Below are 27167 nucleotides of genomic sequence, written 5' to 3'. Positions count from 1 at the left end.
TGGAAGGAGTAGCAATCTGTTCCGACTGGAATAGGCACATGCTCCAGATATGGATTTGTCTTCCCTGCACTCAATGTTTCTGCAAAAACTACCATCCATAGAATAACCAAATGCTTTACCACACTGTCATTGTATTCCACACAGCATTGCTTCTGATCAAGGAATTCATTTAACAGCAAATGAAGTGCAGGAATGGGCACATGTTCATAGAATTCTCTGGCCTTACCATGGTCCCTATCATACAGAGGCAGCTGTGTTGATAGAACAGTGAAATGACCCTTTGAAGACCCATTATGGTGCCAATAGGTGGCAATGCCTTGCAGGGCTAGGGAATATTCTCCAGGAGGCAGTATATGCTCTGAATCAATGTCCCCTGTATGGTGCTGTTTCTCCTATAGCCAGGATTCACGCATCCAGGAACCAAGGGGTGGAAATGGGAGTAGCATGACTCACTATCACCCCTAGTGATCCACTAAGAAAACTATTGCTTCCTGTCCTTGAAACCTTCAGCTCTGCTGGCCTACAGGTCTTAGTTCCTACCAGGAGACCCTCAACGTGCCCCTTTGAACTTCTCATGCCACTGAATCAATAGGCACAAAAGGGGATTAGTGCTTTGTCTGGGGTGATTGACCCTGACAATCAAGGGGAAATAGGACAGCAACTATACAATGGAGGTAAAGAAGAGTTTTCCTGAATACAAGAGATCCCTTAGGATGTCTCTGAGTACTACCATGCCCTGTGATTAAAGTAAATGGAAAACTGTAAAAACCCAATCCAGGAAGGACACCAATGGCCCTGAAACTTCAGGAATGAAGATCAGGGTCACACTACCTGGCAAAGAACCATGGCTAGCTGAAGTGCTTGCTGAGGGTAAAGGAAATATGGAATGGGTAGTAGAAGAAGGTAGTTGTAAATATGAAATATGACCACATGATCAGTTACAGAAAGGGGGAATGTGATGGTATGAATATTTCCTCCCTGTTTTGTTATAGGTATGTTTATATTTGTACCTAAGCAAATATCTTGTGTTCCTCTTATCACATGACATAAATTGTACTGTTCATGTTATAGTATTTAAGTTATAGGATATGAAGTTTAAGAGTGAATGTTACCTAAGGATTTGTACTGTATTCTGGAGAGATGTAGTGCATTTCTGGTTGTATGCAGGAAAGTTGTGTATTGTTAGCAAAACACATCTGTTACATGTGTTCTATTTGGGAACTAAGCATGATTCAAGGTGATGGGTATAGCTGCCAAATTGACAAGGGGTGGGCTGTGATGGTTAGGTTCTTGTGTCAACTTATTCAAGTGCCCAATTTCATGGTCAGGCAAGAACTGACCTGACTGTTATTGCAAGGATATTTTGCTGGTTGATAAACTGGAATGCTTGTTTATTAAATCATCTGTCAGTTGATTGTATCTGTCACTGATTACATCTGCAATCAACTAAGAGTGTGGCACCAGCCAATGAGATAAGCAGTCTTTCTAATAGAAGACCATTAATTAAGAAGAGAGACTTTTTCCACTTCTTCAGCCAGTGAGCCTCTCCTATGTAGTTCATCAAGACCCTTCATTGGAGCTGCCAGCTTCACAGCCTGCTCTATGGATTTTGGACTCTCCCATTCCCACAGTTGCATGAGACACCTTTATTAATTTCATATTTACAGATATCTCCTGGTGGTTCTGTTTCTATAGAGAATCCTGACTAATACAGGCTTTATCCAAATATCTGAGCTCTGATACAGCTGCAGTTACTGGGAAGAAATGGGGGTTGTAGCTCTCTGGGGAGAGGATGAATATGTTTGGAATTGTAGGTGGTATCATTGCAATAGTTTAGAAAAGGGAATCTGGAGAATTATTTGTAAGTATAGAAGAATATATTTGTATATTAGACACTGAGCTGTACAGAATCCAAGCTTAGTAGTAGAGTTTGAGCCAAGATCCACATGAAAATTTCTAGACATTACCAAGTAACTCAACTTATGAAAACCAAGAAAGGGCTAATCAAGGTTGAAGATAAATACCTTTTTTTTGAAATTTCAGTTTTTAAGAGCTTCAGTGCAGTATAATGATGTTATTCATTCAGCTATTTTCCAAATGTCATAACACTTGATAAGTTATTTGCAAACCAACATCCAAAGATGGCTCCACACTTCCTCTCAAACTGGTCTCTTTCAGGTATTAAGACATATTTGATGAACACAGTGGGGAAAACCACACTATCACTAAGTTGAAAGGGATTACTGTAGGAGTCAACCTCTATTTGTTTAATAAAACTGTGGTTCCTGGGCTTGGGTATTATACTGAGGCTTTATTTTTTTTAAGAAAAAGAGATTTATAGTGTTTCATTTTAGATATAGGTTATTGAAGGTTAATAGGTTATTATCATAAGTAGTAAAAGAAAGCATCCATCTTTTGGAAAATTATTGGATCTAAGACTTACAAATCTTATTTTGAACACAAGTTTCAACAAAAACGAATCTTTCCTCTGCTTAAAGTAAAGCCAGTATCTTTCCCATTTGGTATTTCAGAATCAAAGTCAGCCTCTACACATCTAATTCCACTTTCCTCAAATCTGTAGGTCTTGAGGGCCCAACAGGACTGTTGACTCGAGGATCCATTTCTTGAAAGCAGCAGGCTAAAGACAATAGGTTTCCTGTTGTCGAGTCTCTAAGATTCTTTATTGAATGAACATTCAGCTATAGCAGCTGGACAAGGCAACCAACACAAATCCAAAAACATCAACATCAAGAAACTCCAGTTCTTCCCTCATTTTCCTTCCCCTTCAGCTCTACTTTCCTAGCTTCTGCCATAGGATTCAATGTCTATTTGACTATCCTAGATGCGACATAGTAAAGCAGAAAGAGAATTGGACAACAGTTCTGATTCCACTTTGTGGTTACTTAGGGCAAGTTAAGTAAACCTCTATGAATACATTTCTTCTCTAAAACAGATAATAAATTTTGCCCTGCATGCCTCATAAAGTTGTTGGAATGAACATGAAAGTTACTTATAAACTGCTGCTGGCTTAGTTTGCCATACAAACGTGAAATAATTTTATTAGATTAAAAAAACCACTAGAGACATTTTATTGCTTTACACAATAAATGAAAGGGAAATAAAAACAGGAGCCAATATCCTATGAAGTGAAAGACATAGGCTCTATTTCTGGCAGTTTGGAAAACTAGGTACATATAAAAAATAAACATCTTTTAAAAGCATTTCTGAGCTGGCAGAAAAGGAAAGAGTCAAAGAGGACAAATATAAAATGAAAGAAGAAACCTTGAAAGAAAAGTATCAACATAGATGCAAAAATTCTTAACAAAATAATAGCAAATCAAATCCAGCAATATGTATATATATACATATATATATGTGTGTATATATATATATATATATACATACACACATATATGTATATATATAAAAGATAATACAGGGCAGTGCAATGGTGGCTCAGTGGCAGAATTCTTGCCTACCATGCCGGAGACCCAGGTTCGATTCCCAGTGCCTTCCCATGCAAAAAAGAAAAAAATTAATACAACATGTCCAATTAAGATCTATCCTAGAATTGCAAGGTTGTTTTAACATTTGAAAATCGATCAATGTGGCAGACTTCAATATTAAGAAGAAAGTAAAGGAAGAGTAAATTAACACAAATCAAGCAGAAGGAAGGAAGTAATAAAACCTAAAACCAGAAATCAATGAAACTGAAAACAGAGAAATAGAGAAAAATCAATGAAACCAAAAGCTATTTCTTTCAAAAGATTAAAGAAATTGATAAACCTCCAGCCAGCCAGTTTGAACAAAAACAAGACAGAAGTTACTAATAATACAAATGGATGAAAGATATCACTAAAATCCTTTAAGTTATTAAGAAGATAATAAAGAAATACAAAGGCCACCATATCCCTATATATCTGACCACTTAGATGACAGATATCACTTCCTTGAAAGACGCAAACTACCAAACTCACTCAAGAAGAAACAGATCATCTGAAAAGTCCTGTATCTATTAAAGAAATTTTGCTCACAATTAACAACTTTCCAAAAAGAAAATCCCAGGCCATGATGGTTCCCTGGTAAATGACAGTAAATATTTAAAGAAGAAGAAGTACCAAGTCTATATATTTTCTTCCATAAAATAGTAAAGGAGGAATGCGTCCCAACTCATTTTATGGAGCCAGCATTAACCTTACCGTGCAAACCAACAATCTCGGTCTTAGATAGTTACCCAAGTGAAAATGGATCGCCTGCTTCCTTCCATGCAAAATATAGTTGAGTACATGCTACAGAGGACCCAAGGTCAAGATGAAACTGTGGCTTTAGAAGTTTGTGAATTTTGACTAACGTTGGCTGAGCAACCAATATGCAAAATTGTACTCTTAAGGTCTCTTCCTTATGTTGATTCCTGTGTTAGTGTATGGCATGAATAGTGCAAACATAGATAATAGTCTACTTAAAGGTGATGCTGAAGATGAAACAATTCCTGATAGTGAGCAGGATATAAGGCCATTTTTTCATCGCTCAAGGACAGTGGTTCAGCAGCATGATGAAGATGGAATTGAAGAGGAAGAAGGTGAAGATGATGAAATTGATGATGATGATACAACCTCTGATTGGAATCTAAGAAAATGTTCTGCTGCTGTCCTAGATTTTCTCATAAATGTGTATCATGCTGAGCTTTTGCCACATATTTTGCTCCCTTTGGAGGAAATACTTTTTTATTCTAAATGTGTGATTAAAGAATCAGCATTTTGGTTTTAGGAGCAATTGCTGAAGGTTGCATGCAAGACATGATTCCATACTTGCCTGAGTGCATTCCTCACCTCATCAGTGCCTCTCTGATAAAAAGCCTCTTGTGTGTTCCTTAATGTGTTAGACTCTTAGCCTCTATGCACTCTGGGGAGTTAGCCAGCTCTCAGAAGTATACCTGAAGCCATTAATGGTGGAACTGCTAAAGGCAATCCTGAATAGCAAAAAGAGAGTACAAGAAGCTGTCTGCAGTACCTTTCTACCCCAGAAGAAGAGTCTTGTAGAGAACTTGTTCCTTATCTTGCTTATATACTTGATACCCAGGTGTTCGCATTTAGTAAATACCAGCATAAGAACCTGCTCGTTCTTTCTGATGCTACAGGAACATTAGCAGATTCAGTAGGACATAATTTAAACAAACCAGTATATATTCAGATGCTAAAGCCTCCACCAATCCAGAAATGGAATATGTTAAAGGACAAAGATGAAGATCTCTTCTCTTTACTTGAGTGCTATTTTCAGTTGGCACAACCCAGCAATCTGGCTTCTTTCCTTATGCTGAACCTGTGTATATCAGTGTTGTGTAAATTTAGTACAGAAGACTCTTGTGCAAGCCATGCTGAACAATGCTTAAGCAGATCATTATAAGGCGCCTGATAATGATTTTATAATAGTTGCTCTTGATTTACTCAGTGGCCTTCCTTCAATGTTGAAGGATGTAACATTGAACAGTTGGTAGCATGAAGTAACATTCTAACACTAGTGTACCAATGTATGCAGGATAAAATGCCAGAAGTTTGACAGAGTTCCTTCACCCTGTTAGGTGACCTGATGAAAGCTTGCTTTCAGCATGCTAAGCCTTATATAACTGATTTCATGCCAATACTGGGAACCAACCTAAATATACAGTTCATTTCAGTCTGCAACAATGCCACATGGCAATTGAAGAAACTTCCATTCAAATTGGCAGAGAGATGCAGCCTTATATTCCCGTGATGTTGCACTGACTTGTAGAAATCATTAATAGCCCCGATATACCAAAGACGCTGTTAAAGAATACAGCAATAACAATTGTTCATTTTGGTCACAATTTGTCCTCAAGAGGTAGACCACATGCCATAACAGTTTATAAGACCCTGGTGCACATCTTGGAGAAACATAGGGACAATGAAGAAAAAAATTCTGCATTCCTTTGGAATTTGTACCGTGATCGGTGTGAATTTCAGTGGAGTAATCCAAGATGTTATGTATTTCTTGTGATGCTGCTGTTGCATCATGGATTAACCCAAAAGATGATCTCAGGGGCATGTTCTGTAAGATTCTTCACGGATTTAAAAATCAAGTTGGGGATGAAAATTGGAGGTGTTTCTCTGATCAGTTTCCTCTTCTCATACAAGAGCACCTTGTAGCTTTTTATGGTGTTTAAATCTCATAAACTCAGGCTGCAGTACCATAATTAGAGGTCCTTGAGTCTTCGAGGCTATGAGGGGTCTTTGCACCCAGGGAATATGTTACCCTTTACAGAGAGGGAGGATAAACCAAGGCAGTAGGGAATACAGTACAAACCCAACCCTACTGGGGGGGGCGAGAGGGAGGCACTGCCGTCACTGTATTAAGTCGATGTTGGGAAATGTGTTAACATCTGGAGCCTTTGTGGTAGAAATCTGTCTCCAATTACAACTCTGCACTGGATGTGAAGAAGTCAAAAAAAAAAAAAAGAAAGAAATGTATTTTCAGTCTACTCATAAAACAGTACATTCTGAAATATCATGGGGAATTGCACCAAAATAAGAACCATATAAATGATGTATAGGGAAAAGAAAAAAGAAAAATTCTATGGTGCACAATAAAGAAAACGTAAGAATGGGGATTAAAAACAGTAAAGAAGCTTTTTTTTTTAATTAAAAAGTTTTTACATACATTTTCCTGCACAATGGGACCTTGTTTTTCATGCTGATAAAGAACTATATAAATGACACTAATAGAGTCAAAATTAGCTTGCCTACCCATACCAGAAGCAGGTTCTTGGAAGTTATAATTTAAGGTATCCCAAAAGCAAACAATAATAAAAAAAAAAAAACTATACACAAAGATTTGTAGAAACTTAACATGTAATCATCAAAAACTCAACACAACCCAAACATCCCTCAAATAGGAAATGGATAAACAGCCCATATAAAGGAATAAAGCTTAGCATTGAGAAGAAGGAAATATTGATACATGCAACAAGAGAGGAATCTCAAATGCATTATGCTAAATGAAAAGCCGGACTCAAAAGGCTAGATACCATATGATTTCATTTACATGAAAAAGATAAAACTATGGGGACAGAGAATGGATTGGGGATAAAGGTGAGCACAAAAGAATTGAGGGGTGGTAGGCGATAGAACTGTTGTGTATGTTGTGACAGTGGTTACACAACTCTGCATTTTTCAAAACTCATAGAGCTGTACACCCCTCAAAAAGATGTTGAATCTTATTATATGTAAATTACAAAATTCACACCAAAAAGTGTGACTCTTACTACATGTAAACTAAAAAGTAAGTTTAAATGAAAATTCAAAAACATCAATGTAACCTACCACATTTATAGTTTAGAGAAGACAAATCATATAGTCATCTAAATAGCTGAAGAAGAGAATTAATAAAATACAGAAATTAAAAATATTAAATTTTATATAAATAAAAATTATTTTAATTTAAATTTTATATTGAACATTTTTTTGAAACTGAAAATAGAATAGGATTTCATTAACCCAAGCAAGGACATCTACAAAAGAGCATATCACATACATAATAGTTAAGGGTGAAATGTCAAAAGCAATATTTTTAAGATCAGGAAAAAATACAAAGATGCTCACTATCACCTCATCTGATCAATATTGCATTGGAGTGCTTGGTCAGGACACACAGAGAAAAAGAAAAATGGAATAAAATGGATAATATAAAGTTAAAATACTGTTTCTATAGTCTTCTTCTCTACCATTCTACATCTATCTAAATATAATAATAATGATAATCTTAAAATAGGTTTGCCATTTAAAAAAAAAAAAAAGGACTTTAATTAAGAGCCATGGAATCAAAACACACATATATATAGTCCCCTTGTTTTCCCTGTTTTTGGAGGCAAAAAATTACAATTTTCAGGGTGGGCCATGGTGGCTCCGCAGGCAAGAACGCTTGCCTGCCATGCCAGAGGACCAGGGTTTGATTCCCGGTGCCTGCCCATGTAAAAAAGTAAAAGAAAAAATTACTATTCTCAGCTTGAGTGGTGAAATTGCTATACCCAAATTTGCTTGTTGGTTTCACTGCAAGGACCTACAGTGTCCTTGTTTGCATTAAATCCGTTTTGAGTCTGAATCTAAATCCTCCAATACAGTTCCAAATTGTATTAATGCAGTTTCTTGGCTGTCAAAAGCTTATCTAAGTCTTCATAGTTTGATGCCATAAATTGCCAGAGAGTCTGCTTTTAAAATAGAAGTAGATCACCTCTCTCTGAACACTTACAGCATCCAGTTTAAATAGTGGAACTATAGTTTAGGTAGCATAAAAATTCATTGACATATGGCCTATGATTGCTTTTGTGTTACAATAGCAGAATTGACTGGGGCAGAGAGCATCATGATCTGAAAAGTCCAAAACATTTACTATCTGGTCCTTTAAGAAAAAGTTTGCCCACCCCTGTTTATCTGGAATTTCTCTACTTTCTTGAATTTCATTTTGCTTTATTTCTCAATAATATAATCAGGTAGTAGAAAATCTCCCTTCTCTTCTCTTTCATTCTCTTTAGGTCATTGAAATCCTCAGAACCAGTTGTTATATCTCACAAGCTACAATCAACCACACTTTCTGTCAAACCTGCCTACTTTATAAAGCGCTTGTAAGAGGCATGTTATATAATAATGGAAAACATGTGATTCTTGTTCAGCAGAGTGTAAGGTGGTTCAAAAGGAACTAGAATAATTTTTTGTCTCATCAACTTTAACCATATTTCAGACAAGACAGACCAGAAAGAGTTACAGGCAAAGTTCCCAAATCACACTTGGATTCAAGGCCTGGCTTTGCCACTTACAAGCTGTATTACCTGGGCAAGATACTTAGCCTTTTCCTTCATCAGTTTCTTCATCTATCACATGGAGATAATAATAATAATACTCATCCCATTGGGTTGTTAAAAGAATTAAATTCTTTTAAAAATGGCTGTAAACACAGCCAACTGCCCAGCATATAATAAGCCCTCAAAACCTGTCATCAGTGACTTAAGAAGGGAATTGAAGAGATTTATGGAGGAAATAAATGAAGAAAAGTAGAAAGAATTAAACCCAGCTAAAGAATGAGGGCATTTTTCTGATTTATATTCTTACACTTCAATTTTAAAGTTAAGAAATATATCTCTATTTAGAGATGAGAGCAAATGCTTCAAATATAAGGTAACTTGGTAACTCAAATTATTTAGAAACTTAATACTTTGATTGTTTGATCTGAGCAAACTGAATTTGTGGAAGCCACAGTGTCCTGCTTATACTCAGGGCTCATTCCAAACCTCATGGATCCTGAAGGAAAATTCAGGGAATTCCTCTTCAGTGCATGTGTATACATATGAAATAGCTGACTTTATAAAAATGAGAAGCATATTTACACTCAACCAGAAATATGCTCTTACTCATTTCTCAGGAACATTGGTCTGAAAACCCATTACTGCAGTGGATTCATTTTCATTGATTTTCCAACAGGTAATGGAGTTCATTTGGAGAATTGAGAGATAGTGCTACTCTGACACTGGCTATTGTCTCATTTGCATGCAAATATCTTTATCTTCATCTTTGATAGAAATATAATCATGCTCTATAAGGCTGGTCATGAACCCAGAATTTAACTAATGCTGTATCTTTGCTGGAAAAAGAAATCATGCAGGTATATTTGTCATCACATAGTTTCAAAGCCTTTGTTTTCATTATTCACTCATTTATTCATTCAGTTATCCATTGGTTTGGCAAATATTTAATTAATTCCTACTCTGTTAGACACCTGTATGTGATACATTTGCACAGATGAAAACCTCCAAGAAGTTTACTGTCTAATAGAAAGTCAGAGATAAACAGAAAAGTTCCTTCCTTCCTTCCTTCTCTTATGAAAGTAAGACCTAAGTACATTGAAAGCATGTTTGTCAGAGAAAAGGGAGGCAAGCTTTATACAAAGGAAGTGTTAGGCAAAAGAACATGTCCTGGATAGGAGAAAAAGAGCTAACAAGGAGAAAGCATGAAAACCATCAAGTGTTTGGGGAAAGTAGACATGGCTCAATATTCCCAAAATGAATGTGTGAAGTGGGGAGAGAGGCAGGAGGTACAAGGATAAAGAGGAATGGAGGCTGGGCAGAGGCTGATCATGGAAGACTTCCATGGAAGTCAAGCAAAACACTCCAGACTTTATATGGCGGCAATTTGGAGCCACTGCAGAATTTTGAGCTGGAGAGGTAGTGATCAGATTCTCACATTAGAAATGTCACCTCAGCAGTTTGGTGAAGGCTAATGAGGTAAGGCTAAAAGTGGGGTGATCAGAATCTGACCTATTATGACAAATGGACAAATGATGCCCAGGCCATGACCCATATGAGTGGCCATGAAAATGGAGATGGGGGACTAAAATGAGAATGATTTAGGAGGCAGGATCAGTGGAAGACAGGAACTGACTAGATGGAGGACTTTAAAGGAGAAAACAGTCATCTAAAATGATACTCTCATCTCTTGCTTGGACGGCTGGGTCAAGAGAGTATCATTTTACAACATAAGAAATTCAGTAGAGGGTGGTTTCATGAGGACAGGGCAAGGTGTCCTTGTGAAAAAGGATGTACCTCAATGGTACATCTAAGCAGAAATGACTAATAGGTAAATGGAAATGAGATTTGGGACTCAGGAAAGAGGTCTGACCAAAGCTATAAATTCAGGAGTCACAGACATGCAGGTGATATTTGACGTTGTGAGTCTGAATGAACACATGCAAGAAAAGTATAGCATTAATTAAACTATAGCCCTGAAATGTTATAGAGGAAACAAACAAGACTGAAAATTACCTGAAGGACAGTGTCTGGGAGACTGTTGTTGATTTCTAAGAGAGATGTTTTAATAAGAGATAAGTCACAATGTGAAAGGAGAAGTAGTTGTAGGATTGAGCAGGGAAAGCAAGATGTTTGACTCTTAAAAGAAGAGGTTCAAGGGGAACAAACAATGAGAAGAGGGATGTTTTAGATGGGAAAGAGCCAACAAGGAGGAAGAGGGTGAAGGCTTGGGAAAAAATAGCTATTTGTTAGGTCAAATTTGATGCATTTCTATTTTACTTTTTTTAAGTTGATGAGTTAAATTGGATGAGTTCAATTTAAAAATAAGCAATCTCATGGAGAAAAATGGAGGCTCATTCTATTTGATGTTAACCATATTGGGTACATTCTCACTTTTAACTGGAAGTTTTTGCCTAATATAAGCAGCATGTAAAAGTCAATCTTGGTGTGCTGAAAATGAGACAGTTGATGTGCCAAACACAAGGAGGATTTGAATGGTAGAGTCTCTTTTTATAGCTGGAAAGGAAGCAAACATGTTCTTTTGGGAGCTCATAAACACTCTTTATGTGATCCAAATTCCATGGTACCCTTGTCAATGCATGAAGAACTTGTTTTTGAATTATAGGTTGCCCTTTTAATGAAGTGTGTTGTATAATGTGTGTAGCGATGCTCAGCTAACAATGGAGGCAAGCTCTTCAAGGAGCAGCTCTACAAGCCACAGAGCTCCTAAGAGAAAAGGATCTCCAGAAACCAGTTTCTCAGATACGCTGCTGCTGCTGCTGCTGCTGCTGCTGCTGCAATTAGCTCAGACTGGGCTTACTCCATGAGCAAAGGTGTTGATGGTATCAAGCCAGAAAAGATGGTTAAAATAGGGCCTCCCCAGGTGTGGACTTAAGTCCTTTGAAGTCTCTGAAGCAAGCCTGAGACAGCACTGTGGTGGGTGCGAGAAGAAGACAAAGGGGTCAACAGAGAGATGAACAAACCCAGGATTCCTAGAGATTAGGAAGAGGACGAGGCTGTTGCTAAAAGACAGAAGAGGATGAGGAGTCATCAATCCACAAACATTAACAGAAACCTGTGGAGCTGTATGATTTGCCTGGTACCAAATAAATACAAAATGACTAAGACACTGTCCCAAGCCTGGAGGATATAAACAATGTACAGTAGAGAAATAAGTCTAAAATTTCAAATAACCATCCATTTAATATGATATCTTTTTATTTCTAGACTGACCAAAATAGATTTTCATATTAAAAAAAGAATCTATGTTCTTAGAAATATCCTCTGTGAGCTCAAAATTTTCTTTAATACTTGTTCACATTATCTGATGCATTCTGTCAGACATTTCCCAAACAGGTCAGCATAGATAATGGAGTCTGTTTTTATTTTAAATCAAGGTGAATAAATATTTTCCACTGAAATGCCTTTATATATATGTTTATTTGTGGGAGATTCAATAAAAATTACAAAGGATTTCCAAATCACAACCTTCTAGATACTATACTTCATGGCAGGTAAAAAAAAAAAAAAAAATTGCAGGAGCAGAATAGTAAAATATCCACCAAAGCAAAGAGCTTATTGTGTTTCTTTCTAAGCCTGATTGAATTCAATCCTTTAAATTGAATTAAGGATGTGATGAGAGTAAGAAAAATCATTAGATGTTAAGACTGGGTCCCAAGCAATATAAGAATCAAATTTACACCCTAGTGCTGTATTTTTAGGGGACAGGTAACCAATATTATTTCAGGAACTGGAGTTACAAAAGCAACTAAATGACAACTGAAGCTTCTTAATCCTAGGAAACCTAATTTGAATTGTTCATATCTATTTTTCCAAAAGCTTGGGAATAACAAGAAAAAAATATTTAAGCAGTCTTTGCCATCTACTTCTGAACATTCTGTCCTACTTCAATAAATCATATCATTGAGACATTTTCTCTTATTCAAACTCTGATAACTTGAACATGTGGAGAAAATCATTCTAATTAACGGGAAAAACTCAAAAAGCCACAATAATATTAAGGGTAAAAATATAGGTTACATATGCCTCTGTCTTCTCACAGATTTTCCAGACTAACAAGATGAAATGAAAAATACTTAATTAAGGCTATGTTTAGCATTTTAATTCTCACTCAAGTTCACTTACCCCATTTACAATGCCAGTGTGGTTTCTTTGCTCGATGACCTACACAGGTTTTGAGTATGTGACACAGCCTTCTTGTCCTTTCTATAACAAATCAGAGTGTGGTGAGAGGGTAATCATGTTTGCCTCATTTCTTCTTAATATAAATGTTTGGTCTCTCCCCAAATGTGCTATATGTCCCTCCCCTCTACAGTACATGACCTAGTAGAATAACTCAGGTCCATCTTTTGGGAAACTCCCTTGTTTGTTGATGAAGATTTCAAGAGAAGGTGTTCAAGCAAAGCATTAGGTTGATCTGATCCACTGACTAAAGCAGTCTACTTAATTGAAAGTATCAAATTTTAAGTTTTTCTTGGTTTTAGAAGGACCAAAGCGGAATTAAAAGGGAAGAATGGCAAGAAGAAAGAGAAAACATGAATAAGAGAAGGAAGGACTGAGACTGGAGGAAAATCCAAGCTCACAAAGCAGTTATGCCTAAAAATACTGAATTTTAATTCATAGCATGCATGCCTGCAAGCATATTATGTGGCAAAAGACATTTTGAGTTAACATATTACTCATGATATGTGCCATGTTTTGCGCTACATTTAAATTATGACTAGTGAATGACAGTTAACTTGGTCTAAGATAAATTAGTTGATAGTCTTGCCCAGCTCTGAGTAGACCCTACCTCAGTTTCAACCCACCCTCCTCCTTAGTCAGCTGAATAAAATAGCCCCATAGTTTTTAAATCTTTTATTTTACAACCACTTCACGTAGGTTCATTTCTTTTCATTATCATTATGCAAAGTTACTTTTTAAAATTTACACTATTACCAGTCAGTTGAAAAGAATATTTACAGGTGGGCCATGGTGGCTCAGCAGGCAAGAATGCTTGTCTGCCATGCCAGAGGACCTGGGTTCGATTCCTGGCCATGTTAAAATATATATATACATATATATATATATATATATTTACAACAGGTTTGTTTTTAAGGATATCAATTATTGACAAGATATCTGAACTTTGGAAAAGAAATGATCACATTTAAGCAGATCAAAGAAATTGGATGAATATAAACCAATGCATTAATTTTTATTTTCCCCATTATTGGTAGTTGGTTACATTTGTATAGAAGTCTACAGCTTATAGGGGAATTCCCCTTTCATGATCTCAATTCTCCCTCACAGCAACCCAATCAGGGGAACATTATTATGCCATTTTTGCTTCTGTAGAGTTTGAGGTTCAGAAGGGTATGCAAGCTCTCCAAATTCACAGAACCAGTAAGTGGAAAAGCTTAAGTTCAAATCCATTACTCCCCCATTCCATTTCCAGTCCTCCTTCCCTCTTGGCAGAGCTGGCTCCACTGAAGTTCAAAACTAGAAGAGGCTTACTCATCAGCCACGCAAGTTCTGCTCCCCTCAGGTACGCCTGGTGTCTATAAATTGAAACATTGTACATATAATTCAATATATACAGTTGAATGTCTTTGCTGATATGATGCCTTCCAGCTTTCATAAAAGACCATTTTCCTCCAGGCTCCTCACTGTGGTATTTTCCCGCTCCATTGTACAATTTCACCCAGGAGGCTACAAGGCAAACATTTTTCCTATGGGAAACTTTTCAGACCTCACCTGAACTTGTCTTGGTTGTTTAGTTCTGTTCCTTTTTGGCAGCTTTGGGTTTAGAAAATGCTCAGTTGGGGAATCGTGGTGATGGGGATAGAGAGACAGGAGAGGTTGAACATCACGATGCAATGAGGTGGACACACTCTCTTCATAGCGCTACCATGAGAGTGGAGGAATGTGGGGGAGAGGGGACAGCGATGGCAGACATGTGTGGGAGGCACAGCGTGTGGTGGTGGTGGGGCTGTGATATGGATCCCATTAAGGGATATCCTTTATGATTCCTTGTATTAGTACTATGTATTGTTTCTGACACTCCTTGTATGGCAAGCACATGGCTCCAGGGACAATGCAGGCCCCACTGGGATGCCTGGCTCCCAAGATGATGACAAAAGCACAAACAGCCATGGGAACCCATTGTTTTCTTGATGCATATCATTTAACAGTTGCAATTTGAGTATTGTAAGTAGATGCCATAAAGGAATTTTCAAAGCTGTGAGTGGGTGTAGTGAATTCCAGAATCTAAAGAATCAATTCACACGCTTAACAATTCTTTTCTAAATAATCAAGAAGGTGTTTGGGAAGGAACACTTAGCTCTACTTAAAAATTGCCCAATTTCTATAAATCTACAATTTTATTAATAGTCCAAAGGCTGAACTGTTCTAGCAACAATGCCATCCACCCTGAGCTGACTGCACTGCACTCACTGGGCACTGGGCCAGGAAAGGAGGAAAAAGTCTTCTTTGTGATTAAGAAGCCTCCAGAAACCTTTTTATCCTTTCCAGGTACACAATCCTTTACAAAATGTGCAAAATCATCCCGAGATGAATATGGCAAAATCTCTTATCTAGAGACAAAGAACTAAAATATGTGTGTGAAATAGGACACTTCTGATAATCAGTGCTTTCCTAAAAAAAGTTGTATGTCAATCAAATATCAGGAAATGAGTGCGTGAGCATGTGTGTGTGTAAGAAAGAGAGAGACAGAGAGGAGACAGGGCACCAGAGGAAAATTTTGGATCATCTTTTTTAAAACAGTGTATTCTGATGACACAAATAAAGTCCCATATTTCAGTTCTAAAAATACATATTTGCATGAATCTCTTTCTCTCTCTTTTTCAATAACAAGGCACATTTACAACTTTGTATTACCAATTCTCAGATGGTAAACCTGAAGGATACAAAGTTAAAGGATAAAACTGATCATTTGAGTCACCTACTAGCTGCCACTGTAGCAGGCAGGCCTTGCCCTCTTTCTGGTTTAGCTGTGCTCTCTGTGGAAAATCCCCAACCCCCCTCTCCATGCAGGCAAGTGAGATAAGGTTCATTTCCTAGTATAGAAACCCCCTCCCCTAGCCTTCAGGACCTGGTAAAAATGCACATAGGCAAAAGAAGACATTCCTGGGGTGGGGGCCCCTCAACGGTTCAGCTCTGGGCCATTCTCAATTTAAATCAGCCAATTGTGTACCTTGTCTTTATCATGTCAAAAAGTCTATAAAAGCTAAGGTTGCCTTTTGTTCGTGGCTCAGACTTTTGAGGTGACTTAGCTGGGCCCTTGTGTGCATGAGCTAATATAACCTGCTTCCCGAAACTGCGGAACCTTAGTCTCAGCCTGTTCTAACTTCGCTGAACATTCCTGGAGGCCTGCGGCCTCGTTCCTGGTTTTCGCGCTACACCACCACCCTTAATTTTGCAGTCACCTGGGGAATTGGTAAGAGGGCAGCTATTGGGTTTTGCTCCCCATGCTGTCTGTCACACCAAGGTGGCTTCTGAGTCACAACCCGTCTCCTAAGGACACTGACGTTTTCGCCGCAGTGGTGGATCTTTTCCTTCTCCAAACTATAGGATTGTCAGATCCAATTCAATGTTTGCTCTTCAAATTTCATAATGTGCTGACCTGATGGGGAAGCATGGGAGAGGGGTTACATGTGAAAGCTTTGGACTCAGATTGCCCAAGATTCCTTGTCATATGTGTGACTTTGAAAAGTTATAGTTAACTTTTCTGAGCTTTGGTTTCTTAACTTCACAAATGAGGTGAATAATAGTACTTTCTTTGTGAAACTGCTGTGAGGATTAAATGAGATTATGCAGTGGTCCTTGAGATAAAGAGATCACCGGGGATTATCCAAGTGGCTCTAATGTAATCCCCATGGACCTTACAAGAGGGAGGCAGTAGTGTCAGAGCTGGAAAATTTGAAGATGCTGTATTGCTGACTTTGAATATGGAGCAACGGGCTGCTACCCAAGGATGAAGGTAACCTAGAAGGTTAGACAAGGCAAAGAAACAGACTTTTCTCTAGACTCTCCAGAGAGAACTCAGCCCTTCCAAAACATTTTAGACTTTTGACCTCCAGGACTGCAAGTTAATAAATTTGCATTGTTTAAGCCACTAGGTTTGTGGCAATTTGTTCTAGGAGCAATAGAACAAATACTTTTTCTGATATAATATACTTTCTCTGACCTTTCTACTTAAAATTGTTCTACTTAAAATCTCTGCTGCCACATCCATTCCTCTCTATTCTGTTTACTGTGCGTGTTTATCTGCATGGCACTTTATTGCCATCTGACATAGATGTATTTGCTGGTTTATTTTCTATCTCATTTTACTAGAATGGAACTTTCATGAGAGAGGTCTTTGTTTTATTAACTTGTTTGTCTCCTGCTTCAAGAAATACCTGACACATGGTAGGAATTCAATTAATATTTCTTGAATGGGTAAAGAAACTAGTGTTACCATGAAGGTGGGAAATTGATACTATTTATAACACAGCTACTGAACAGTGAACTGCAGGCTATTTGCTACATCTCAAATGAGTTGCACGGTGCCCAAGGTGTGGTTTCCTCTACCCTCGGGGTGGCAGGTGGGACAGCCATATCTATTTATCTAAGTGTGCCATGAAAATATCATTTTCTATGTGTGCATGATATGTAAACATGTAAAATACATTCCTGGGCATCAACAATGACTGCCGTGGAAAAATCAACCTTCCGTTTTGAATAGTAAAGAATTAAGACATGGTTTCCCCTCTCTCACACTCAGTTATAATACTGAGGATGAAACAGGTTTTAGTTTGAAGGCGGAGATGTCTATGTATCATTATATAAATCTGGAATTCTCCTTCAGAATGTGGGTGACTTATTAGAGTAGATTACCTAACTAGACAAGCATGAACTTCGGGACTGGGACCTCATCTATGGGGTCTCCTGAGCTCTCAGTACTCATTTTATATCCTTAAACTGGGCTCCCCAACTTTTGCTATCTCCTCATCAGATGCCTACATTTCTTGGCTTGTGATGCTCTATGTTTCACTAACATTGAAAAGCTATTTCAAAGAGATAGAGATTCCCTGTCATTAATATATGCATCTTTTTCTTGTTTTTCTTTTTTCTATTTACTTCAAGTGTTTTAAGATTAATGCTCATTAGCCGTTTCGTGTGAGCCATTCTTACTACAACCAAAGAAAGCACTCACTGCTGTACTCATCAGGGCTGTTTAATTTTTGATATTTGCTGACCCAAACTCCTATGCTGATGGTGAACCTGTTATTAGAGAAATAGGGCTCATGAGATTAAAGTCATTTAGTGCAGGCTTATACTTTGATTCAAATGTTCCTTTATTCATCCATTAGTTCAATAAATATTTCTTAAGCATTTACTTCATGCTGGGCACTGGGGATAAATAGAAAACAAGATAGACACTACCCATGTCCTGAGGAATGTTGCAACCCAGAAATAAAGTTACATATTGGGCAACTAATTGTCAAACATGTTGAGTCCACAGAATAGAAACCCAGGACCTTTGATGAATGTAAAACCTATTCACATATTCAAAAGTTGTTTAATGCATGGCAACTATGTATCAAGGTCTTCTTTTTTAAGGTGCTAGGAATTCAACAGTGAACAAGAACTTGAAAAGTTTCTGACCTCATGCAACTTACAATCCAGTAGAGGGAAGAGAAGCAACTAAAAAACAGATATAATGTCAGGGGAGGGTGGGCCACAGTGGCTCAGCAGAGTTCTCACCTGCCATGCCAGAGACCCTGGTTTGATTCCCAGTGCCTGTCCATGTAAAAAAAAAAGAAAGATATATATACATATATATATATTTATGAAATATATATATATATATGAAAGATAAGAAAGAGGGATGAAGAAAATGGAAAGTGACACTAAGGAGTCATGGAATGTCATTCTGAGGAGGTTACATCTGAGTTGGCTTCATAATTAGGGGACTAGCCTCATCTTAACAGGGTTTCTGAGAGGCAGTCTTACTGAAGAGCAGAACAAACATGCAGATATGTCCCACATATTCTAGGTTGGCTTCAATGCCAAAAACATCATCAATTCCAAATGGGTCTTCTGCACAGCCTGCAAATGTTCCCATCCACACTCTCTAACAGTCTGATGAGTCCTTTCATGCCCTCACATAAGCACATAGTAACTCAACTTCTACAAACAGCTATGGAATAAATCTGAAGAAATCAATAGCTGTTAGACAAGAGAGGGAAAGTTCATTATGAGAAACACTTAATAATTATATCTGGGCATGGGGGGGTTTCAATGAGATGCAAAATCTCAATCTATTGGCAACATTCTAGCCTAGCCATTTTTTTCTCATGCCCATTTGAGGATACCACACAGTGTGTAAAATCATCATTGGCAAGACAGCTCTGTGATGAATGAGCAGTGGGCTTAGGGTTCATCAAAAAATAAACATATATATTTACACTTAATATATTTATACTTATAGGCCATGTGTTCTAGTTTGCTAGCTGCTGGAATGCAACACACCAGAGACGGATTGGCTTTTAATAAAAGGGGACTCATTTTGTTAGCTCTTCAGAGGAAAGGCAGCTAACTTTCATCTGAGATTCTTTCTTATGTGGGAAGGCTCAGGATGATCTCTGCTGGCCTTCTCTCCAGGCCTCTGGGTTCCAACAACTTTCCCCGGGGTGATCCCTTTGTGCATCTCCAAAGACCTGGGCTGAGCTGCAAATGCTGACCTGAGGTATTCTGAGCTTCTTGGGCTTTGCTATGTTGTGCTCTCTCATTGAAGCACCAGCCAATTAAGTCAAATGTCATTCATTGCAGAAGGCAGGCCCCCTAGCCAACTGCAGATGTAATCAGCAACAGATGAGGTTCATGTACCATTGGCTCATGTCCACAGCAAAAGAACTAGATGCCTTCACCTGGCCAAGTTGACACCTGAATCTAACTCCCACACCATGTAACAACAAACCGGGACCAAGAGGCTTTTTCTCCATTTGCTTTTCTCCACTTTGAATCTTTACAACATGTCCCTTGGCTACTCTTATGTATGGTTCAAAATTCAAGTCAGATATCCTTCTTCTCTGAGCACAACCAAAATAAAGTTAATTATTCTCTCCTGTATGGTAAATTCTAGGCTTGTACATGCTTATGGTATAGCTCTTATCATCTTGCACTATACATTTTGGTTGCATGTCTTCTTGAAGGGGGGAGTTTTTTCTTATTTATCTGTATCCCCCATGCCTTATGCACATTTTCCTGAACTTCCCTGAGGATAAAAATTACCCAGAGGTACTTATTAAATATCTGGATTATCGAGCCTCTTACTGGAAGTAATGATTCAGTAGCTCTGAGTTGGGATTTCGTAATCTCTTGTTTTAACAAACAATCCTGGTGATTGTAATCATCAGACTAGATTGGGACATGCTGGCCCAGCCTGCAGTAGCACTAAGGAAATCTAATGGAATTGAGTGAATTAAAAGAAAACTACAGTGCTCGCTTCGGTAGCACATATACTAAAATTGGAACAATACAGAGAAGATTAGCAAGGCCCTGCACATGGATGACACACAAATTCATGAAGTGTTCCATATTAAAAAGAAAAAGAAAAAGAAAACTGCAGAGGCCCAGAACTTTTTCTTCTTTAGATTAGATAACATCAAACGTAATATTCCAAAAATGTTTGTCAAGTTTGGTTCCTGATTTTGATGAAATGGAAAAGGCAAATACAATGAATTGTTATATCTACAATCACTTGGACATGAATGGGGTCAATTAAGAAATGGACAAATAAACTGACGTCTGCAGTTGATAATATAGCTATTTACCAGTGGTTCACAATTTTGGCTGCACATTAGAGCAGAGGTTCTCAACCAGGGTGATTTTGTCCCCAAGGGAATACTTGGCAATGTTGAGACATTTCGTTGGCACAATTGGAGGAGTCCTACTGGCATCCAGAGGGTAGAGGCCAAGGAAGCTGCTAAATACCCTACAACGCGTAGGACAATTTTCCAAAACAAAGAATCATCTGTCCCAAACATGTCAATTGTTCTGACGTTGAGAAACCCTGCATTAGACTCATCTGGCAGGTTTACAAAATCCTGATGCCCAGGCTGTGGACCATACCAGTTACCGTCTCTGAAGATGTGACATAATGGTATCTTTAAATCTGGATTCTTGAAGCTCTCCCTGTGATCTCAATGCGCAATTAGGACTGAGAACAACTGCAGTGTACAGGATGCTAGAAAAAGAAGCAGACTCAGAAATCTGGTTTTAAGTTTCAGGTTTGCCACTAATTAGCTGGGAAATTAGGCATGTAACCTCCCCGGTTTTGTTTCTTCATCTGTAAAATAAGAATAACACCAACATCAGAGGGCTATTATAAGGATTAAAGAGATAATGCATGCTGCAGTGCTTTGTAACTACATATACAAAAGCAAGGTATCATTACTGCTCTCTGTTTGGGCACCAGCCCAAGTTGCAGAACTGGGTAGATTACTTGCTTGACACCACAAATATGTTCCTGCATGCAAATTCATTTTTATCGAATTTTTGCTTTACATATGTTCTATATAAACCAAAGTCAGTAAACTCATACGCTTAGGTGAAAAACTTTTTAATGTAATGACAAATCTTGCTCTCTAGTTGTTCTTCTTAGAATGTTTCAATTATATAAAGTTTTAATACAGCAGTACCTATGTGATTTGAAAAATATATAATTGGGCCTGCCATCTCCTGACTACCTACAGGTAAATTGGTGACAGACTTCACTTAGGAAAATTACCACCAGTCTTATAAAGCAAAAGTTGGGGCAAAGAGCAAGATGAGGCTGTAGAAGTGCAGAGATCTCAAGGGTTTAAGAAGAATGGTTACAACATTGCTTTGGAGTACAGGTTAAGACTGATACATTTAAGAGAAGAGTCTTCTAGCATCAGACTTCAGAGTGTGGTCCATAGACCAGCAGCCTCCTCATTAACTGGGTACTTGTTAGAAATGTAGAATTTCTGTATCAACTCATATTCAGGAACTCAGGGTCAGTTTTTTAATAAGAGGCCCAGGTGATTTGTAGGCACATTAAGGTTATAGATTTGCTATAGCAAATCCAACATGGGAAATTAGAAGCCTCTAATTTTGAATATGGGGGAGTCCTCTGTGAAACCATGTCCATTCTGGTTCCTTGAACTTCTCAGACAGAGTTAGACTGCTGCTGATTGCATTCTTAGGAAGGCTGTCACTTTGTTAATTCTCACAGCCTTTGCCCCCCTCTGGCTTTTTAGCAGCAATTCTCGAGTATTAAGGGATGATCTTCAAGTTTCCAGCGTAAACACCATTTTTGCAACTAAATATTTTGAAACCTGTGTTTCTTGGTTTGTTTCCATTGCCCTAAAATATAGTTTACCTAGGAATAAATAAATGAAGGAACTGCAAAACTGGTTTCTTTTGTGCTAGGATAGCGAGGTGGCTCATCCTTCTTGCTGAGAGCCACCTTTAATCTGAATATAAAGACTTGTGACTGATATGGCACAACTTCAAAAGGAGCCTGGCTTATTTCTCAATATGAGAACTACTCCCTGAGAAGCAGGCAAACATAGGGCTGAACAGGGATCTGTGAAGGCTCAGCATCTCCTCTCCTTCTATGGCTGTTCTGGTTCTTTTACAGTCAAATTACCTACATAAGCTTTTAGTTCTACAGCTTATACTACTTCATTCACAACTGCAACGTCCTTTTAAAAGCCTATTTGTGCCAGGGGAGCAGCTTGTTCTAAGATGGCTCACGTTGTGAGCTAGAATTTTCCTTTCATTAACAAAGACACCTTTTTTCAAAACTGACCCTATGTTTCCAGTCACATGAGTTATTGTAAAATATGTGCTGTCATTCAAATCTCCAGCCAACAAATTAAAACAATGTCCAGGTTATTTGGTAGGGTTTTTTTTTTGTTTGTTTTTTGTTTTTGAGAAAGAATTGATCTGATATGAGGGGGAAAATCCATTTCACATGAAAAACCAAATCTGAAAATACTTAGTTCAGAAAGGAAAACCTAAAGCCCTAAAGAAGAAAGGGGTAAAAGAGATTGAACTTCTCAGGATTTATTATAAAACAGATGAGTTTTTTTTAAGTGGTTTTATGGGGTCTGGAGAAGAGTTTCAAAAAAAAAAAACAGCCAACTCTCAAGTTATTTAGGAACCTAAACCACTGTTTAAATAACTGACTGATCACATTTTCACAAAGTAACTATCGGTAAGGGAGACTCCTTTGTAGTGTGCATGAATTAGATTTCTTACAGTCCAGTAAGCAAGATAATAAGCAGTCACTAAATAGTCAAATCAATAATTTTTAAGTGTATCTATATAATGCATTTCAAATTCAATATATTTTATCTTATTAACAATATTAATACATTAATAAAGTATATAACACGTGACCCTAAGGTTATGCTTCTGCTTGGTTTAAGGGCTCAGACTCATCATTGCAGTGATATAACATATTCAGAAAACAGAGTAAATTCATGTATTAGAATATTTAAAAATAATTATCAGACTCTATGGGAGCCTTTAAAACATAATAACCACTAAAGAGTTAAATAAAACATTTGTATTTTGTAGACTATCTACTTTTATCTGGAAGATGTTGTCTTTTGTAGAAGATACTGAATGTAGTCTTTCCATCAAAAACTTAAGGATCCTATTATGAAGAACAGAAAGAGCAGAAATGATTCAATTAGAACACAATATAGTTTTCAGAAAGCTGAGATTTTATGTGTTTGTGTGTGTGAAAAGCATTCACAGAAAGGAATGATCATGGTGGATGGAAGTTTTAGAGTATGTTTGATGAAGGAGATGGAGTATAAAGCTGGACCCTGAAAAAATTAAGAGTAACATTTGGAATAAGCATAGATGGTGGGGAGGCATTTTTGGAAGGGGGGAGAACATATACAAAAACATGGCTATAAAAGTGAACTTAGGGTGGGCTATGGTGGCTCAGCAGGCAGAGTTCTCGCCTGCCATGCTGGAGCCCCGGGTTCGATTCCCAGTGCCTGCCCATGCAAAAAAAAAAAAAAAAAAAAAAAGTGAACTTAATGTGTATGTGGCAGGCACTGTTGGATGGCTTACCCAACACGCTTTTCTACCCCCTTTGTCCTTATTTCCCTCTACTTTGGACCTAGTAAGGATAATATACTTTCCCAGCCTTCTTTGCACTAGGCTATTCACATGCCCATGAAGCATCTTATAGATTACACGTATGAATGGAATTCTACTCAGGGATTCTGGGAAGCTTTAGTTTTCTTGATAAAAGGGATAGCTGTGGAGAGAGGACTGTGGGAAGATTGTGTAGTAGGGAGCTCCAGGACTCAGTCCTTCCACCAAAACAACTATTAAACAGGCAGGAACAATCTGAAAGAACTATTTTGAAACTCTGGAGATCAGAAGAACACTGATCAGCATCCAGGGAAGAACAGGAGGAAGAGGCTGTTAGAAGAGAATAATAAATTGCTCTCTCTCTGAGGCATTTACTGGCACACATCCCCCACTCTCGAGAACCAGCCCCATGGCTTGCTCACTGGTGACAGGCAGGGACATAAAAATCTCTTCCTCAAGACTAGCCACAGGTGATCCCGGATCATGGCTTCTGATTAGCAAGTTCAGATCACTGGGGACCCTGGCTCTGAGGGCAACCATTCTTTTACCTAACCCCAGACAAAGGTGGACACAATCACTGTTTCAACCTGCCCTGCCCAGGTGCAGTGGTAGTGCAAACACAAAGATGCTATTCTTCCACAGAGCTATGGGGAAAAGTTAGTTAAAGGACTGCATTTGCTGGACAGGACAGGAAAATTCATCTCTGGGGGATTATAAGAACAATTCTTGACAGCCTTCTAGAACCTTACCCAGGGTACTTTGTGCCAGGCTACACCCCCATCTTGGGTCCCTGGCCCTGTTTTGGCTGGGAAAGACTGACTTGGGAAATGCCCCTCCTCCCAGAATTGGCCCTCCAGGCAAAAGCAGATTGAGACTACAAAAGGAGTATAAGAAAAATAGAAACAGACAGACATGGGCAAAGGCCTATAGGCTTCAAACACCCAGGAGAGGGAAGTCTGTCTTCTGGGGAAAAGGCGCAACCAAATTCCTGTAAACAGGGAAACCCCAAAACAACTAATTAGCACAAGCCCTGGACAAGACAGAGGCCCAGAAAGGCAGGGAAAACTCTATACACTATATTTGCCTTGGACAGACCTTCCTGACAGGAGGGCTGAGGCTCAAGAAAATCTCTTATCATCAGATGTTTACAAAAAATCAAGAAACAGACATCTCGAGGGACTTCCGGAGAAGATGGCGGCTTAGTAAGACGCGCGGGTCTTAGATCCTCCTCCAGAAAAGCAACTAAAGAAACAGAAACAATACGAAACAGCTCCCGGAGTCACGACAGAGACCAAAAAAGACAGCATACCCCATTCTGGAACGGCTGAACGGGTAGGGAGAATCCACTGTTGTGAGATACCCGAGGGGTGCACGTTTTCCCGGCTGGGGTGGCTGGCGTCTGGGGTCCCCTCCACGCACGTGGCTCCCCGGTCTGACTGGGAACATTGGATAGCGGGGCCCTCCCGTCACGCTTGGCGTCTCGGGCCAGCTGGGCAATTTGGACCAGCACTCCCCCAAGCCACGGCCAGCGACCCCCCCCTCCACGCGCGGTTTCCCGGGCCGACTGCCCTGCAGACAAACGACCGCCACGAGCGCCACCTACTGGGCAGGAAAAGAAAAACAGAGCCCAGAGATTCCACAGAAAAACCTTTCAACCAGCTGGGTCCCACACCCAGGGAGATCTGATCAAATGCCCAGACACCAGCAGAAAATAATGGATGACGCTCGGAAAATTGAAGATATGGCCCAGTCAAAGGAACAAACCAATAGTTCAAATGAGATACAGGAGCTGAGACAACTAATGCTGAATATACGAACAGAAATGGAAAAACTCTTCAAAAACCAAATCAATAAATTGAGGGAGGACATGAAGAAGATATGGGCTGAACAAAAAGAAGAAATAGAAAATCTGAAAAAACAAATCACAGAACTTGTGGGAGTGAAGGACAAAGAAGAAAAAATGGAAAAAACAATGGATGCCTACAATGGTAGATCTAAAGAGACAGAAGCTACAATTAGTGAACTGGAGGATGGAACAACTGAATTCCAAAAAGAAACAGAAACTATAGGGAAAAGAATGGAAAAACTTGAGCAGGGAATCAGGGAACTGAATGACAATATGAAGCGCACAAATATACGTGTTGTGGGTGTCCCAGAAGGAGAAGAGAAGGGAAAAGGAGGAGAAAAACTAATGGAAGAAATTATCACTGAAAATTTCCCAACTCTTATGAAAGACCTAAATATACAGATCCAAGAAGTACAGCGCACCCCAAAGAGAATAGACCCAAATAGGCGTTCTCCAAGACATTTACTAGTTAGAATGTCAGAGGTCAAAGAGAAAGAGAGGATCTTGAAAGCAGCAAGAGAAAAACAATCCGTCACATACAAGGGAAACCCAATAAGACTATGTGTAGATTTCTCAGCAGAAACCATGGAAGCTAGAAGACAGTGGGATGATATATTTAAATCACTAAAAGAGAAAAACTGCCAACCAAGACTCCTATATCCAGCAAAATTGTCCTTCAAAAATGAAGGAGAAATTAAAACATTTATAGACAAAAAGTCACTGAGAGAATTTGTGACCAAGAGACCAGCTCTGCAAGAAATACTAAAGGGAGCACTAGAGTCAGATACGAAAAGACAGAAGAGAGAGGTATGGAGTAAAGTGTAGAAAGAAGGAAAATCAGATATGATATATATAATACAAAAGCCAAAATGGTAGAGGAAAATATTATCCAAACAGTAATAACACTAAAAGTTAATGGACTGAATTTCCCAATCAAAAGACATAGACTGGCAGAATGGATTACGACCCAGCAATACCACTGCTAGGTATCTACTCAAAGGACTTAAGGGCAAAGACACAGACGGACATTTGCACACCAGTGTTTATAGCAGCATTATCTACAACTTCAAAGAGATGGAAATAGCCAAAATGCCCATCAACAGACGAGTGGCTAAACAAACTGTGGCGTATACCTACGATGGAATATTATGCAGCTTTAAGACAGACTAAACTTATGAAGCATGTAATAACATAGATGGACCTAGAGAACATTATGCTGAGTGAGTCTAGCCAAAAACTAAAGGACAAATACTGTATGGTCCCACTGATGTGAACCGACATTCGAGAATCAGCTTGGACTATATCATTGGTAACAGAGACCAGCAGGAGTTAGAAACAGGGTAAGATAATGGGTAATTG

At 38.5% G+C, this 27167-nt stretch overlaps 1 non-coding gene and 1 pseudogene across 1 annotated transcript; both read left to right on the top strand.

Moving 5' to 3' along the window:
- The window catches only part of LOC143679380 (transportin-1-like), a 36249-nt pseudogene extending 30068 nt beyond the window's left edge, over positions 1-6181 (top strand).
- Positions 6182-20316: 14135 nt separating this feature from the next.
- On the top strand, positions 20317-20422 carry LOC143653047 (U6 spliceosomal RNA). Its single transcript, XR_013161054.1, has one exon. It is a non-coding gene; the product is annotated as a U6 spliceosomal RNA (small nuclear RNA).
- Positions 20423-27167: the final 6745 nt, after the last annotated feature.

This window comes from Tamandua tetradactyla, chromosome 1, assembly GCF_023851605.1.
Source record: "Tamandua tetradactyla isolate mTamTet1 chromosome 1, mTamTet1.pri, whole genome shotgun sequence".
Taxonomy (NCBI): Eukaryota; Metazoa; Chordata; class Mammalia; order Pilosa; family Myrmecophagidae; genus Tamandua; species Tamandua tetradactyla.
Note: the sequence above shows the minus strand (reverse complement) of the source record. Positions and strands in the feature narration are given on the sequence as shown.